At 40.5% G+C, this 16,160-nt stretch overlaps 1 pseudogene; it reads left to right on the forward strand.

Moving 5' to 3' along the window:
• Window positions 1–304: 304 nt before the first annotated feature.
• The window catches only part of LOC134056921 (MLV-related proviral Env polyprotein-like), a 33,479-nt pseudogene continuing 17,623 nt past the window's right edge, over window positions 305–16,160 (forward strand).

The raw sequence follows: 16,160 nt of genomic DNA on the forward strand, positions 1-16,160 counted from the left end.
GGGTCAGGGGCTCTATTTGCTGGGGACCCGAGAAAGATCAGAGCCCCTGGTAAAGCTGAAAGTAGGTCCCCAGCAACAGGAAATTGAGTTTTTAATTGACACTGGAGCAGAAAGGTCCACAGTACAAAGCCTCCCTTTAGGATGTAAAATATCAAAAGAAAGAATCCAAGTTGTGGGAGCGAAGGGAGAACCTTTTAGTGTACCTGTGATTAAAGATGTAGCTTTTGAAAGCAGCTCAAAATTGGGTTTAGGAACCCTCCTGTTGGTACCTGAAGCTGATTACAATCTTTTAGGAAGAGATCTTATGGTAGAATTAGGAATTGAAATTAGTATAGAAAATAAACGATTAACAGTAAAATTATGTCCATTGCGAGTAGAGGATGAACAGGAAATAAACCCAGAAGTTTGGTATACCCCTGACACTGTGGGTCGATTGGAGATAGAACCGTTTGAAGTGACATTGAAAGACCCTGACATTCCAGTAAAGATTAAACAATATCCAATTTCAGATGAAGGGAAAATGGGGATAAAACCCGAAGTTGAAAGACTTCTAAAACAAGGATTGTTGGAACCCTGCATGTCCCCTTTTAATACACCCATTCTCCCTGTTAAGAAACCTGATGGGAAATACCGGTTAGTACATGATTTACGGGAAATTAATAAAAGAACCGTGGAACGATTTCCCATAGTAGCAAACCCTTACACCCTGTTGAGCCAATTAGGACCTGATAATCAATGGTATAGTGTAATAGATTTAAAAGATGCTTTTTGGGCGTGCCCCTTGAAAGAGAATTGTAGGGATTATTTTGCATTTGAGTGGGAAGACCCAGATACTCATAGAAAACAGCAGCTTCGCTGGACGGTTCTTCCTCAAGGATTTACCGAGTCCCCCAATTTGTTCGGCCAAGCACTTGAACAATTACTAAGTGATTATAAGTTAGGAGAAGGGGCCGTGTTGATTCAATATGTGGATGACTTGTTGATTGCTGGCAAGGAGGAATGGGTGGTAAGGCAAGAGAGCATAAAGCTGTTGAACTTCCTTAGTTTAAAAGGACTGAAGGTATCAAAATCTAAACTCCAATTTGTAGAAGAAGAAGTAAAATACCTGGGATACAGGCTGAAGCAAGGAATGAAAAAGATAGATCCGGATAGGATAAAAGGGATCTTATCTATGCCAAGGCCACAAACAAAACGAGAGGTGAGACAATTACTGGGATTATTTGGATATTGTAGACAATGGATTGAGGGGTTTAGTGGGAAAGTAAAATTTTTATATGAAAAATTAACCAAGACTGGTTTACTTAAGTGGAATCAGTTAGATGAAGACAAATTACAAATTCTCAAGACAGAGTTGGTAAATGCACCTGTATTAAGCCTCCCGGATTTAAAAAGGCCTTTTTATCTCTTTGTAAACACAACAGAAGGAACAGCATATGGGGTGTTAGCCCAGGATTGGGCTGGCAGTAAAAAGCCTGTGGCCTACCTATCTAAATTACTAGATCCAGTATCAAGGGGTTGGCCAACATGTTTGCAGTCGATAGTGGCTGCTGCTCTGTTAGTAGAAGAAGCTGTAAAAATCACTTTCGGGGGAGAGTTGCATGTTTTGTCCCCTCACAACATAAGGGGGGTCCTCCAACAGAAAGCAGACAAATGGATAACTGATGCTCGGCTTTTAAAATATGAAGGGATCCTTATATCTTCTCCTAAATTGAGCTTAGAGACTACCTCTCTCCAAAATCCCGCCCAATTTTTATATGGGGAACCGAGTGAAAACTTAAAGCATGATTGTTTAAGAGTAATAGAAGAACAAACAAAAATCAGACCAGACCTTGAAGAGGAAGAATTAGAATATGGGGAAAAACTGTTTGTGGATGGGTCTTCCCGAGTAGTTGAAGGAAGGAGAAAATCTGGTTATGCAGTAATTAATGGAAAGACCCTAGAGGTGATAGAATCAGGACCACTAAATTCTGTGTGGTCAGCGCAGGCTTGTGAATTGTATGCTGTATGGCGAGCATTGAAATTATTGAAAGGAAAAGCAGGAACAATCTTTACGGACTCAAAATATGCTTATGGGGTGGTGCATACCTTTGGAAAAATTTGGGAAGAGAGAGGTTTAATTAATTCTCAGGGAAAAGGATTAATTCATGAAGATTTAGTAAGGAAAGTTTTACAGGCTCTAAGGTGGCCCACTGAAATAGCTGTGGTCCATGTAAAAGGGCACCAGACTGGAGTAAACAATCGAGTGAGGGGAAATAACCTAGCAGATCACGAAGCAAAGGCCGCAGCCCTCAGGGTATTAAAAGAAAAGGCTGCAAGAGTTAAGAGAAATTGCTCCTTTTGTAAAAAAGATTTAAACAAATTACCTTGTATGCTTTGCTGGGAAGATTCCAAAATAGATAAGATGGAATGTGTCTGTTTGAATCCCACTAAGACGCATTGTTATTATCACGGGCCAATTCAAATACTCACATTCACTGAGAGAGAACAACAGAAATTGAATGAAATGGGGGTAGTGAAGAAGGGAAATAAACGAGAATTGCCAGACGGTCGCGAAGTTCTTCCAAAACCGGTAGCCCGAAGAATTTTGGAAGCCATCCACTCCAAAACTCACTGGGGTACACAAGCCTTGATAGATCATTTTGCTATTAAATATGTCTGTATTGGGATGTATAACTTAGCCAAACAGGTCACACAACAATGTTTAACCTGTCAAAAGGTGAATAAGAAGCAGTGGAGACAACGGGAAGCTGGGGGAAGGGATTTAGCGTACAGACCTTTTTCACACATTCAAATTGACTTTACTGATTTGCCTAAAGTAGGGAGATACAAACATTTGTTAGTGATAATTGACCATTTAACCCATTTTGTAGAAGCTTTTCCTACCTCTAGGGCAACTACACAAGCAGTGGTGAAAATTTTGCTAGAAGATATCATCCCTCGATATGGGTTAATAGAGGTGATAGATTCAGACAGGGGGGCACATTTTACATCTAAAATCGCTAAAGAAATTGTTTCAGCCCTGGGGACAAAATGGAAGTATCACACTCCTTGGCACCCACAGAGTTCGGGGAAAGTAGAAAGAATAAATGGAGAAATAAAGAAACAACTAACCAAGCTGATGTATGAAACACAATTATCTTGGGTAAAATGTTTACCTTTAGCTTTGCTAAATATACGCACTCAACCCCGGACTGATGTAGGGATTTCCCCCTTTGAAATGCTTTACGGAATGCCGTATAATATGGATGCCCCAGCGGATCATCCCGAGATAAGTAATCAACAAATTAATCATTACATAATACAGCTGACACAAGCTTGTGATAAACTCAGAAAAGCTGGATTATTGGTACAAAGACCTCCTCTTGACTTAGCGATTCACAATATAAAAGTGGGTGATAAGGTTTTGGTTAAAACATGGAAAGAAAATACGTTAACTCCAACTTGGGAAGGTCCCTATGTTGTGTTACTCACCACAGAAACTGCCATCAGAACCGCGGAAAAAGGCTGGACTCATGCAAGCAGGATAAAAGGACCTATACACTCCTCCTCCGAGGAACCCTGGAAAGTAACCAGCGCCCCAGGAGATCTTAGAGTCACCCTAAAACGGACTTAAATGAACACTGTCAAGGTAGTTCGGGTAAAATGGGACAGCGAAATTAAGTGTAACTACTTGATAACTGGATATTTCAAGATATATTGCTCGAACAAGGATTGTGGTTGTTATCCATTTGTATGTTTTGTTTGTAAAATTTGCCAAGAACGGTGGTGGGTCCATTGTTAGAGAGGAAGTCCACCTAGCAGTGTTTGTAAAAATTGCTATCAACTAGAACAGGAGCTTACTAAAATAATTTTACGTAAAGGGGAAGGATATTCACAAGGGGAGGGGCAAGGCCAGAAAATTATTGCTTCCATCCTAATGAACCAGTTCCTTTCATAGCTAAAATCATTAAGGGAAATTGTAGAAAAGCAGTACCTGGGGTCTGGTGTTCTTCACCGTCAGTGAAGGATAAGAACTGGGAATCTTATAAAAAGAGGCAACAAAAAAACGACATGGCCCTCCTGAAGAATATCCTTGCTGCCGAGAAGATGGTTCCCCTCGCGCTCGAAGCAACCGAGTCGGCGAGCGAGGCAGAGGGATAAGAAAAGGTGGAGGAGAGAACCCACAGACTGGAACAATTCAGAAATGTTCCGAGAACTGCCTCAAGGATTTTAAATCCCAGAAATCACTCAAAGACCCAGAAGGGGGGTGCAAAAATAAAAATTTCACATTAAGACACAAAAGAATTGAAAATAAAAATCCACCAGGACCACACCCTTCTTGGCAGGTTATGGGAATTTTAGCTGTAATATATATACAAATCAGCCAAGTAGATGCTTATGCGAACAAGCATCAACCTTTCAAATGGTCTTTGATACAAATAGAAGACTCGATAGTTATAAACTCAACAATTACGACTGCAGCCCCAAGCTTCCAAACACATTTGAGCTCAATTATTCGAGCAGGGACTGATAACACATACAAAAGACAAGTACAATCTAAGGCCTTTTATATGTGCCCAAGCTCAAATCCAGGACGGGGTTATTGCAATTGGCCTGGACATTACTATTGTGCATATTGGGGATGCGAAACTATTGCCTCTGATTGGGAACCGGGGGCAGGCCAAGACAGATACCTTAGAGTCGGGTGGGGACCGCCTGGATGTCAAAAACCCAAACATGGATATGATGGCACAGTGCAAGGGGGAAATCGAAATACCTGTTGGATGATTTACCTTAACATAACCAATCCACAGGATCCAGGGTGGAATATTGGGAAAATCTGGGGAATTCGGTTTTGGGAATCTGGCACAGACCGAGGAGGATTAATACTAATAAAGAAAGAAATAGCCCCAAAAGACCTAGTGGGTGTTGGTCCTAACCCAGTGGTAAAGGAGTCCCCGAAATTGAAGCCTGACATTGAATCAATAGGTAATACCACTACCAAAACAAAGAACAACACTTTTTCCACTGACCTCCCCACCGATACCCCACTTCCTAATAACCCTTTGTGGAATTTGCTTTCTGCAACTTTTAATGTGCTCAATGTAACCCAGCCTAACTTAACTGAGCATTGTTGGCTATGCTTTAGCATTAAGCCACCGTTTTATGAAGCTATTGGGGTAATTCAAAAAGCTAAAAGAATAAACGGAAGTAACCCCAATCAATGTAACTGGAAAAAACCTAGCAGGCCAGGGATTACTCTGGCTTCTGTAACAGGAAAAGGCCGATGTGTGGGAAACGTACCAACTAAGATGCAGCACCTTTGTAAGGTGATGACTAGTGCCAAGAAAAGAGAAGCCGCTGCCAAATGGTTAATACCTATAGAAAATGCAAAATGGATCTGCAGTGTAGGAGGACTAACACCATGTATCTCTCTGGACACCTTTAATGAAACATCAGACTATTGTGTACAAGTTGTGGTGGTCCCCAAAATTATATACCATCCAGAGGAATATGTATATCAAGCCCAAAATACCCCAGAACATCATTTACAAAAAAGAGAGCCCTTTACAGCTCTTACTGTAGCCACACTTATGTTGGTGGGCACTGCGGGAGCTGGTACAGGAATAGCTTCCCTAGTGAGACAAACAACAGAGTTTAATACATTAAGGATAGCAGTAGATGAAGATTTAGCTAGAATAGAAGAATCAATCACAGCCTTAGAAAAATCTGTTTGATCTTTATCTGAGGTAGTATTACAAAACCGAAGGGGGCTAGATTTAATCTTCCTTCAGCAAGGAGGACTGTGCGCAGCACTTAAAGAAGAATGTTGCATTTATGCAGATCACACCGGGATTGTTAGAGATACAATGGCTAAACTGAGAGAAAGGCTAGAGCAAAGAAAGCGAGAAAGAGAAGCTCAACAGTCCTGGTATGAAACTTGGTTTAACAGTTCTCCCTGGCTTACTACTCTGCTATCTACAATTGCAGGTCCTTTGTTATTTCTGGTGTTCGGATTAACTTTCGGACCTTGCATCTTTAATAAGATCATAGAAATTGTAAAAAGGCGATTAGAAGCTGCTCACCTGATGTTAATTAAAGCTAAATACGAGCACATCTTAAATGATGAGGAGGTGGAAAAAGAGCTTGCATTGAGCTATCAAGAATTAAAAAGATTTAATGAACAAATTATGAAAGAAAAAAAGGAGGGATTGTAATAAAAACAACATAAAAATTGTTCATTAAATTAGAAGGACTACCAAGAGTTCAATAAAATAACAAAGAATAAAACCAGATCTGAGAGGGCACAAGTCATGCACCCGTAGTCCATAAGAATGTCTTGATTAGTTTGAGCTGAGTTAATTAACCATACTTAAGTATCCATTGTTCAACGTGTAAAAAGGATCTACTGATAAGGCAGAGGTTCTGCCGGGAAGAGGAGTCTTCTTCATTGCAACGACCACCGGAGGGCAAAGTACGACCCCTATCAACAGGCAGTGCCAGCGCAGACACGATTGCAAAAGGGACACGCACACCAGAAACAAGGGGTATAAAACCCAAAGGACTGAGAGAGGAAAGCGCGCGCCGTTGGTGGAGTGCTAACTCCCGGCCGCCCAGCGCTGCTTTTGCTTGTTACCGCTTGCTTAATAAATTCCCCTTGTTGATGTTCAATTGGCTCTGAGTCAGTGTGTGTGACAAACACTTATAACACAGGCAGCCCGAGGCATTCTCCCTGTTGCTGCTCCATCTTCTGCTCAATTGTTATTTTTTCATTTATATTTTCTCACATTCCTCTCTCCTTACAGGTGAAAAGGGGAGTGGCTAAACCTAAAAGGAGAGGTAACATATTTTGAAGTGTTCACCATAGTGGTTTTAGTTCACCAATTTGAAATGTCCTGGCCAACGAACCAACTAATGTGGTGGATTTAGTGCTGGCCAAATTGCCAGTGCACCCACTAGAATTATTTACCAATTTCCTGCTGTGAGATAGAGTTGGGAAAAAGGCAAAACTGGCTTAAACTTTGAATGGTACAAAGAAACATACTTTATTACTGGGAAATACAAGAAAAAAATAGTTAGAATCAGAATAAAACTTTCAGAACACTTCTCTTCCCACAAGTTCTTTTCTTTCACACTGGCAACGAACAGGAACAAACTGGTCAGTTTACCATCTCTAAATATAATCTTTCTCCAGTTTACCAAGGGAGAGAAGTATCTCTTCAGTCTATGGAGACTTCTCCACAATAAAAAGTTTTCTCGTGGCCTCGATGTCACACTGAATCAGCCACCCAGGAGAATGGAAATCTGATCACTTTGTAAAAGTTCCTTCCTCGACTGACAGTTTCCCATAATTCTTATGCAGGAGCATGGCAACTTATGGGGTACGTAAGCCTAAGTATCAGCAGTTCAAGCAAAGGCTCTCTTCATCTTTTGAAAACAGAAGTGTTTCATCCCTTCCCTGGAGGCAAGGGACTTCCTCACACTCACGGGATCACAGTTATCTCAACATCTGCTTATTTTAGCATGAATGCCTCCCCTCGTGTCTACAGATGGAATATTTCATCCACCCCAAAAGCATTTCGTAAGTTACAGGGTCTTAAACAGGAGTCTCTGATTTATCAATCATTATCTTCTCCATAGCTTAAGAAAGAGTTTAAGTCCAAATTAGGGAATCTGCTCAACCCCTCATCTCAGACCTGACTCTTGCTTTCATGCTGTTTCTGTACATGTCTTCATCTCTGTCCTTCTCTTTCACTCAGGTTAGAGAAACAAAGTGTCTTCAAGTCTCATCTGTGCAGTGGAAGAGTTAATACCTTGCCCGGGTCTGCAGATGGTCCTGCTATCTCTTCAGGGTGCCATCGGGAGCTGGTTACTGAGGGAGTCTTTTGGCAGCCACGCTGGGGCTGGGCCAGGACAGCAGCGGCCCAGCCAGAAACAGTGATGGTTGCTTTGGCTGCCTGCCATTCCAGCCCCCTCCCCCGGGCCGGGCCGCAGGGGCACGGCAGGGCAGGCCCTGCCCAGAGCTGCCCGGGCCGGCAGCAGCACCTATGGCAGCCAGGCCGTGGGCCTCGCCGGCGGGGCTGGTGGGGGCTAGGATCTTACAGCCACGCCGGTCTCCCCTCTCCTTCTCCATCAGACACCGGGAGCCCCGGTCGAAACGGGGCCCGGCAGGCTTCCCAAGCCTTGTGCCAGAGCCAGCCCGGCCCAGCCCGGCCCGGGCCGGCGCTGCCTGATTCCCACTGGAAGGGAAAGAGACCCTGCCGCGCCTTGTTCCTTTCAAAATGCGAGTTCCCAGCGGCGTGTTCAGCCTTCTCGCTAGTTTAATAGGTTGTCAGTTCTCAAAACTGGTCACTGATTGGTTGTTGTCAGACATAGAGGAAGCTCTCAGAAAAAATAAAAAATTTCCGTGAATGTCTCCTTTTCTCACGAAATATCATATGCACAAAACTAGCGAACCACCCCATAAATTGTTTTAAACCATGATAAAAGGCTGTTCTGCAACTGTTCAACTGTGACTGCAATTGTGTTTTGTCCCTGAAGTCCTTGTCATTGCCTTGAGCAGGACATTGTTTGCCTTAATGACCGAGTATGGGGTTTTTTGGGTTTTGTTTGTTTTGGCTTTTTTTCCCAGCAAGAATCTTTAACTGCATGTATATAAGGGTGTTCATTTACAGCCATGAGTACTCTTCAGTTACTCTTCACTTTTCCAAATTATTTTCTTAAATATTTCAATTTTATAATTCTTAAATAAACAGGGGCATATCCTCATCAAGAAAACAGTGATCACACGAGGCAAACACTGAGTGCAAATACCTTGTTCGTTTCAATTGGGACTGTACTGTACCAGAATGGTCAAAGGATGCAAACCAGTCAGAGGCTTCAACTGGCGCATAAGCTGCACAGGGAGCTGTACTTAATGATAAAATTAAAATGACTTGGAGGTCTTTGCAAGACTCCTCAGAAACAGAAAAAATTGGATTATTTGTGTCTTATGTCCATAATGGTTAACTCAGCTCTCAACCACTGCAAAACTTTAACACAAAATTCCTATGCTAGTTTCTACACTAGCAAGCCTGAAATTCAGACCATATGTTAAAGTACTGCCAGAAAACCTCAAGCTTACTTTGTATATAATTCCAGAAACAGATAAGAAAATGAGACATATCAGTATAGATTGCCCTTGATTTTAATGCAACTCTATGGAAAACCCAAATGTGCTCTTTTGTCAGACTGAACCTTTTTCAGTGAACTGTTTTTCAGAAAACACTTAATAATTCCTAATGCACACGGTACATTGAGGAGCTGTACAAAAATAAACTCTGCAGCTCCACTTCATTGCATTTCCTAAGAGTTACACAACAGTTTACTTCAAATAACATTTTTTCATCTTCAGCCTTCTTGGGCCTTAATATATCCATGTAAGTTCTATCTCTGAAGTTGTGTTGTGTGGCAGAATAGTACTTCAGATCACTGCAAACATGGCCATGCTATGTGGTAGACACTGCAGTCACTACATCTTCAGAATTTTGAATCTTTATGCGTCACACTCATTACTGTCTTCAGCAAGGTATTTATTTTCCCTCAAGGAAGTCTGAGAGTCTTGTACTTTTGGCTCATTGCTGTGACATGAGCTGAACTGAGCTAAGCAAGTTGCAGAAAAGCAACACACAGCACAAGGCCAGGATAATTTGGAAGCAAGATATACAAAAGGTAGACAGGAACAGTAGAAAGGCTCAGACTACATCCTTCCACCTCTATGCCAAAAGGAGATGACTGTATTTCTGCTGCTTCTCTCTGCACTCCCTGGGGGTCCTTCAGAAAAATTTTGCATGTTTGCCTTGCATCAATAGAGCAAACCAGAAACAGGGTGGAGCCACTGGTTAATGTCCACTACCAGAATAAACACCACCAAACTGCACTCTCTTGGCAAAAAAAAATGTATATATATATAAAAATATATATATATAAGCAGAAATGTATAGAAAGTTTGGCATATGTGCTATGCAGCTGAACACCTGTACTTATTCTGGACAGAAACAGTCCTTTATTGCATCCTGTGGTAGCATGAACCTGAAGTCTTGCCACCTTTCCCACAGGAGCAGGCTGGTGAAAACACATCCTGCATTTATAAAAGTAGGATGTCAGTAAATGGCTGGCTATTGTGCTGTTCTCCTACTGAAGACAAGCTAGCCAGTATATTGCAGCTTGCTTGCATACATACTCGCTAGGAGTCCTGTATTTAAACTGCATTCTGTCACCTCAGATATATTTTCCTCTTCTTGCTCTGAAATGACTTACAGAATGACACACAGCTATCATATACACAATGCTAAAACCCGTTCCACTCATAATGCTTGGTCTGTATGAAGGGAAGTCTATAATGGCACATCTCAGTACATACACTCATGCATATTTTGTATGGTGCATATACTTTCTTGTCATTCAGTAGCTGAGAAACCTGAACTATAAAAAAGGTAGTCCTGATAGCTAGTACAGGTAAAGTGTTTGCCTTGAAAGAGATATATAATAATCTACTGGGAATTGTTCACCAACATGCATAGCACATAGAAGTTTCCCCTCAGAAAGCAAAAGAAAAATGTGTCCCGGGAGCAAGATCACAAGAAATTATTTAAATTTGCAGTTATATACAGATTAAAGGTGCAACCATGATAACTGTAAAAAAAGCAAGAAACTCACCTTTCTGAAGAGGCAAATCATTCATCTCACAACCAGCCTTTATCAAAATCAAAGGATAAAAAGAGGGCCTAGTTACACCAAGATGTGTGAATTAAATCTAGTTCTCTGTTGCAAAGTCTTATATGTGTTTGTTCCTCAGGGTCCCATGGCCTTGCAAGAGGACAATACTAATACTAATACTAATACTAATGCTAATACTAATACTAATACTAATACTAATACTAATAACTATTTAATTATATAACACCTTAACGTAAAACCGTTTCATTTAGGATGTGATGTAAAGTACATCAAACTTTGAAAGACAAAGATTTTTTGTGTCATTCTCTTTATAGAACAAAATTATTCTTGCTTAAAATTCTTCTCAAAATAGTATGTTAGACAATATAATAGTGTCCATTTTGATATATAAAAATTTAAAAGTCAGCTCCATCACAACAGCATATTCACTGAAATACTGTTTTTGGGAATGTTACCACCTTAGTAAAGCATACATAACCATACTAGTTAAAAGTAAACTGATAAACAAATTCAGCTTTAAGTTATTATCCAACTGCTGTTGTACAATTCTAGCAAACTGTACAAAAATATTTTATTTTTCTCCCATTCTTCTACTTTTTTCTGACACTTGCTTTAGGACTCTTTTCTATAGCAGGATGTTGATGGCAGCTTCTAGGATTTCTGTACCTGGCCTGCCCATGCCTTCACAAAAATAAAGCTATGCTTTTAATTCCTGCGTAAACCACTCCTTTGCCAAAAATATCCAGTTAAAACATCATGGACAGGTCCTAATATGTGCTTATTCATCAGTTCCTACACACAGTTGTTTACTGCCACTCCTGGAGCATATGTATATACAAGGTTCAAGATGTGTGTGAGCAGGATATACCAGTGACTGCACTGAGGTAGTTCCAGCATCGGCACATAGGAAGTATGGATCTATCATTGTGCTGAGGAAGGTGAAGAATGCTGAAGACCTTATGGCTGGACTGCTCAAAAACACATGGCCCAACCAGCTTTGTTAGGGAGGAAGCAAACTGGGAGTAGAGGAGTAACAGAAGCTTTTGAACCTTCATTTATTTCAGTCTAGTCCCCAGGAAATGTCTCCAGGAAAAGTGTGCTTGTTTAAACTCTGTGCCAAGTGGTACAGTTAAACCAATGGGAGACAAGGCATGGTTGAAGAAATCTTAGCCTTTGGCCTGGAGGAACAGTCTTGTTGACTGTGAGGTTTCCTCGTGACTTTGAAGCCAATGAATTTGCATATGCTATCAATACTTTATAGAAACCTGCTATGTGGCCAATAGCAGTGACTGCGCTAGGTGTCCTTTTGAAATAACCTGTTATTAAACAGGTTAACAGCTGAAATCTGTTGTAGTCTCTGGGAAAGCATGAAATGCCAGACTGCAAGCATTCAGTTAATCTACATGCACACTGATTTGTGCATTGTTGCAGAAACAAGATCATGAAAGCTAGAAATGCCCCATTGCCTAGAAGAAGCTAGACGTAGACAGAAATAACAGGTCAGATTTTAATAGGGATTATAACTAATTGTTAAAGTACAGCTCAGCTACAGATGAAATCAGGAGGATTAATCTGTTTGCACATTTGCACAGGGTATGCTGAAGTGGTGACTGTGAGCAGGTTCTTAAACACAGGGTGTAGCTGAAATAGAAGTTATGGCCGTGATGTTGGAGTTGAGTTATATGGAGTATGCTGCACAGAGATAAATTGAGAAGACTTTTTTTTTTTTTTTCTGGGAGATTTTCTGTTAGTTGAAAAATCTGAGATCCAAATGTCCTCTACCTTAGCCAGAATTACCAGGTGTGATGCAAACTCTGCTAAATGAAGATGTATGACAGTATTACAGAAGTGAACAGATCAACATCAAAAGGCCTTTCCAGTATAAAAATTTATTTAATCTATCTGTGTATCTAACCCCAGCTAATTAAAATCTCTGACCACACACTTTCACACACTTGACCTAACTGCTGCAGCTGTGGGCTAACTGTTCCAAAAGATCTTCAGCTTTCAGAAAAAAATATGACAGGGCTCTGTAGGGCAAAATAACAACAACTAGAAGAAAGAGGAATATTTAAAAGGATCTTTTTCTTCTACTGCTAAGCAATAAAGTGTAGAAATTAACAGGAATTTGTCCTAAGGAAGATACTGTCCAGAGCAGGTGAGGTGGTCACCTCTGACTAGATATGAGACTTTCTTGGGGCTCATACTGTAACAGCAATTCTTAAACTATACACCAGCATGTAAGGAACATTAATTACTCATACTGCAGAAACATTATTAGCAGTGTGATACAGTTTAAGGTGTGGTCAGCTAAGTGTGGGCAATGTTGACGTTACAGGGGCTTGTCTGATTTTTCAGGCAGTAGCCTGAGGAGTCAAGAGGGGAGAGATTGTATTTCCTCTATTCTCTATTGTAATGCTGTCTACAGTTCTTACAGCCAGTTGTAGTAGGATGTCAGAAAGTGAGCTATGGGCCAGAGAAGACCTTAAAGAAGAGAGATTTGAAAGACACGTCAGTGAAAAGACTTTGGGAAGTAAATCTACTTATACAGAGGAGAGGATAATAGATCAGCAAGAGGTTAATGGATGACTGTAGCAACTTAACAACAGCTCTTAGGAGTTCTGAAAGCTATAAAAGAGAAGCCGAAATAAGAGTTTTATATTGATTCAGTGATATATAATGCATGGAATTGGCCTGGGAAAGAGAAATTATTACAATATTATAAGCAGAGTTTAAGCACCAATACAGAAAATTCTAACCTAATCCACTGCATTTTTTTGCTACAGATAATCTTACTGTCAGAAGCCAATAATGGAGATGAAAGAGAGAAGAAGTTTGGCTACAATTTAAAAATCTCTGACAAGCACAGGGGCAATGCAAGGCAGAGCAGGGGTAGGAGACATTTAGACTTTCTAAGAAGCTTAGGCAGTGGCATTCCAGTTCCAAGGCTGCACCCAGACAGACGCTGACTGTGTTAGTGGCCTGACTCCCCATAGCACAGCTTGCAGAAGGAGTGGTGAAACAAAGGAAAGCCAAGTGGTTTGACCTTTCCTTCCAGTCTTTTACTAACTCAGTGGATGGACATAAGCAAAATAATAGTCTTGGCATTTGTCTTTGCACAGTGCAAATCGTGATTGCTGGCATTAGCAGGACTTTAATTTGTTCAAGTCTCCTTTCTGCATACATCTGTTAAGGGTGTCTGATAACCTGTGTGGGACACAAGAGCTCAGTATAAGGGGAAATTAAAAGCATGCTTCTGAATGAGATAAGCTTGTGATGTGCAGTTATTGTCATTCCAGTGAGAGCATCAAAGTTCAACCATGCACTGGCTGGGATCAACAAAGAGTTGTGAGGCAATGAGCTGTAAAGCAACATCCTCATGCAAAAGTTTGAAGGTAATGACTGGTGGACAAGCAGCTCTCTTTGGCAAGGCCAGAGAATGAAAATTTATGAGCATGTCACTGTATGGTCTTTTTTTAAATGGAAAGGAGATCCAGAAGAAGTAGTACTTAAATAGACTATGCAGTAAGTAAAAAGGGCATTACTGCCTCATGAGCAAAGGACTGTACCCAGTCTATTTTTTAAAAAATACGTCTACAGAAATGGTCCCCCATTTTTGTCAGTAATGATTTCTGCATCAACCATATAGTGATTCTGCAGAATTTACTTAAATTGAATTCTGGCAGTTCTGGTAGAGAAAACTTGCCCCTTTCCTTCTGGCAGACTGAAAATCAAATTCATTTCTCAAGAAAATGCATTGGAACAACAAAATTCCTTTTTGAAATGCCCTTAATTTTTTTACCAGATGTTCCAGGAAAAAGAAGTCTTTTAATTTCATTTTCATCTGCATTTACATTCCATTTTAGCTTTTAAGAAATGGAAAATCAATTTTCTTAATTTTTAACTTTGATTTTTCAAAATTAAGGTAATTTGTACTTCTTTATCATTGTGCTTTGAAGAAACAAAATAAGAGAACATAGGAACAACAATTTCCTCCAAAAGTCCCTTCTTGTTCTTCTGACCCCCCCTTTCTTTGGGAAGAAGTAAATAGAACCCAGAACTTGAAAGAAAGTGAAGTAAAAGGAAGTAAAAAGATGAAACTTTTTCAGATGTAAAAAAATTACTTAAAGCACTCATGTTGAAGCACAAAAATCCTCCCATTTTTTTTACTTTTAAAGTAAAATAAATATAAAGTAAACTTTTAAATATAAAATAAATGTTTTCATTCTTCCCAGATATAAAATCCAAATTTTATAAAGAATCTGGGACATTGTTGTAAAATATTATCGTGAAAAGTGTATGCCAGTCCTGCTCTCTGGCAGTGGTAACAGCAGTATTAATGCCTCTGAAGGCCAATTACACTTCTGTGAACCTGTTATCTCCATGTCTTACCATCCTAATTTATATATGACCCTAGTCCCTTCAGTTGTTTTTCACAGATGTCCTTAACAGCTTTTTGCTTTTCTGGCTGGGGACCACCACCCATTTTTCTTGTAGCACTGCTGGTCCTATTGTGTCAACACCGCTTGTTTTTGAACTCTGGCACTTGCACTGAGGGATACACTGTGTAAGAATAACATTTCAGCATTCACTGAGAGTAACATTTCTGGTGTGTGCAGATTTTTCTTCATCTTTCTTATTTTTTTTCTTCTGTCTCCCTAGATCCCACAGCTGGAGAGGGAAAACTTGCTACAACTCCCTATGAAGCATGGAAATTGGAAATCTCCATTTAGTCCTATGTGTGGGAGCAAATAGGAGGATATTTGCCCTCATTTGTCTCTCTGCAGCTTCCTGAGCTCGTCTGCATAGTATAATCTCTGTTTGACAAAAAGAGAGTTTAAAGAACTTTTGTTGATACTTTTGATAAAATGTTGAAATGGTACTTTATGTGAAAAACAGCTCCCTTTTTTCTGTGTCAACTGTTTCAATGAGAATAAAAAAAATCTCTGATTAAAAGCCACTTGGGTGAAAACCTTTACTTTCTTGCAAGCATTTCACCAGTGCTCAGCACTCTCCCATGCTTGCTGAGATCAAACAAGAAGAATGCTTTGTTTTGCACTCCTGACAGTGTGCTGTAGGATATTTATCCCATGGTTGCCTCCCTGAAGTCAATAGGACTTCTGATGTCACTCTAAGCAATCCAGCAACCAACTTCACAAGGTGATGCAGGACAAAAATGGTACTGTGCCATTTGTCTCTCAAGTCAGCAGCTACAAGAGCAAAACCCCTGTGTGGCCAGCCCTGGACCTTGGGCACCACCAGCCCAACGGCAGAGGACCTTTGCAGGAATCTGGTTGTTCCTGCACGAGCTGAGGCTCAGCTGCTCCAAATGAAAAGCCCAACTCTGCTGTGGCCTTGACAGTAACAACTTTTGGGGGTGCCAAAGATTTATGTGTTGTCTTGAAACCTAATAATTGAGCAAACTTTCCAACATGGAAGGGGTTTTTGTTGGTAACCAGGGA

This window comes from Cinclus cinclus, chromosome Z (assembly GCF_963662255.1).
Source record: "Cinclus cinclus chromosome Z, bCinCin1.1, whole genome shotgun sequence".
Taxonomy (NCBI): domain Eukaryota; kingdom Metazoa; phylum Chordata; class Aves; order Passeriformes; family Cinclidae; genus Cinclus; species Cinclus cinclus.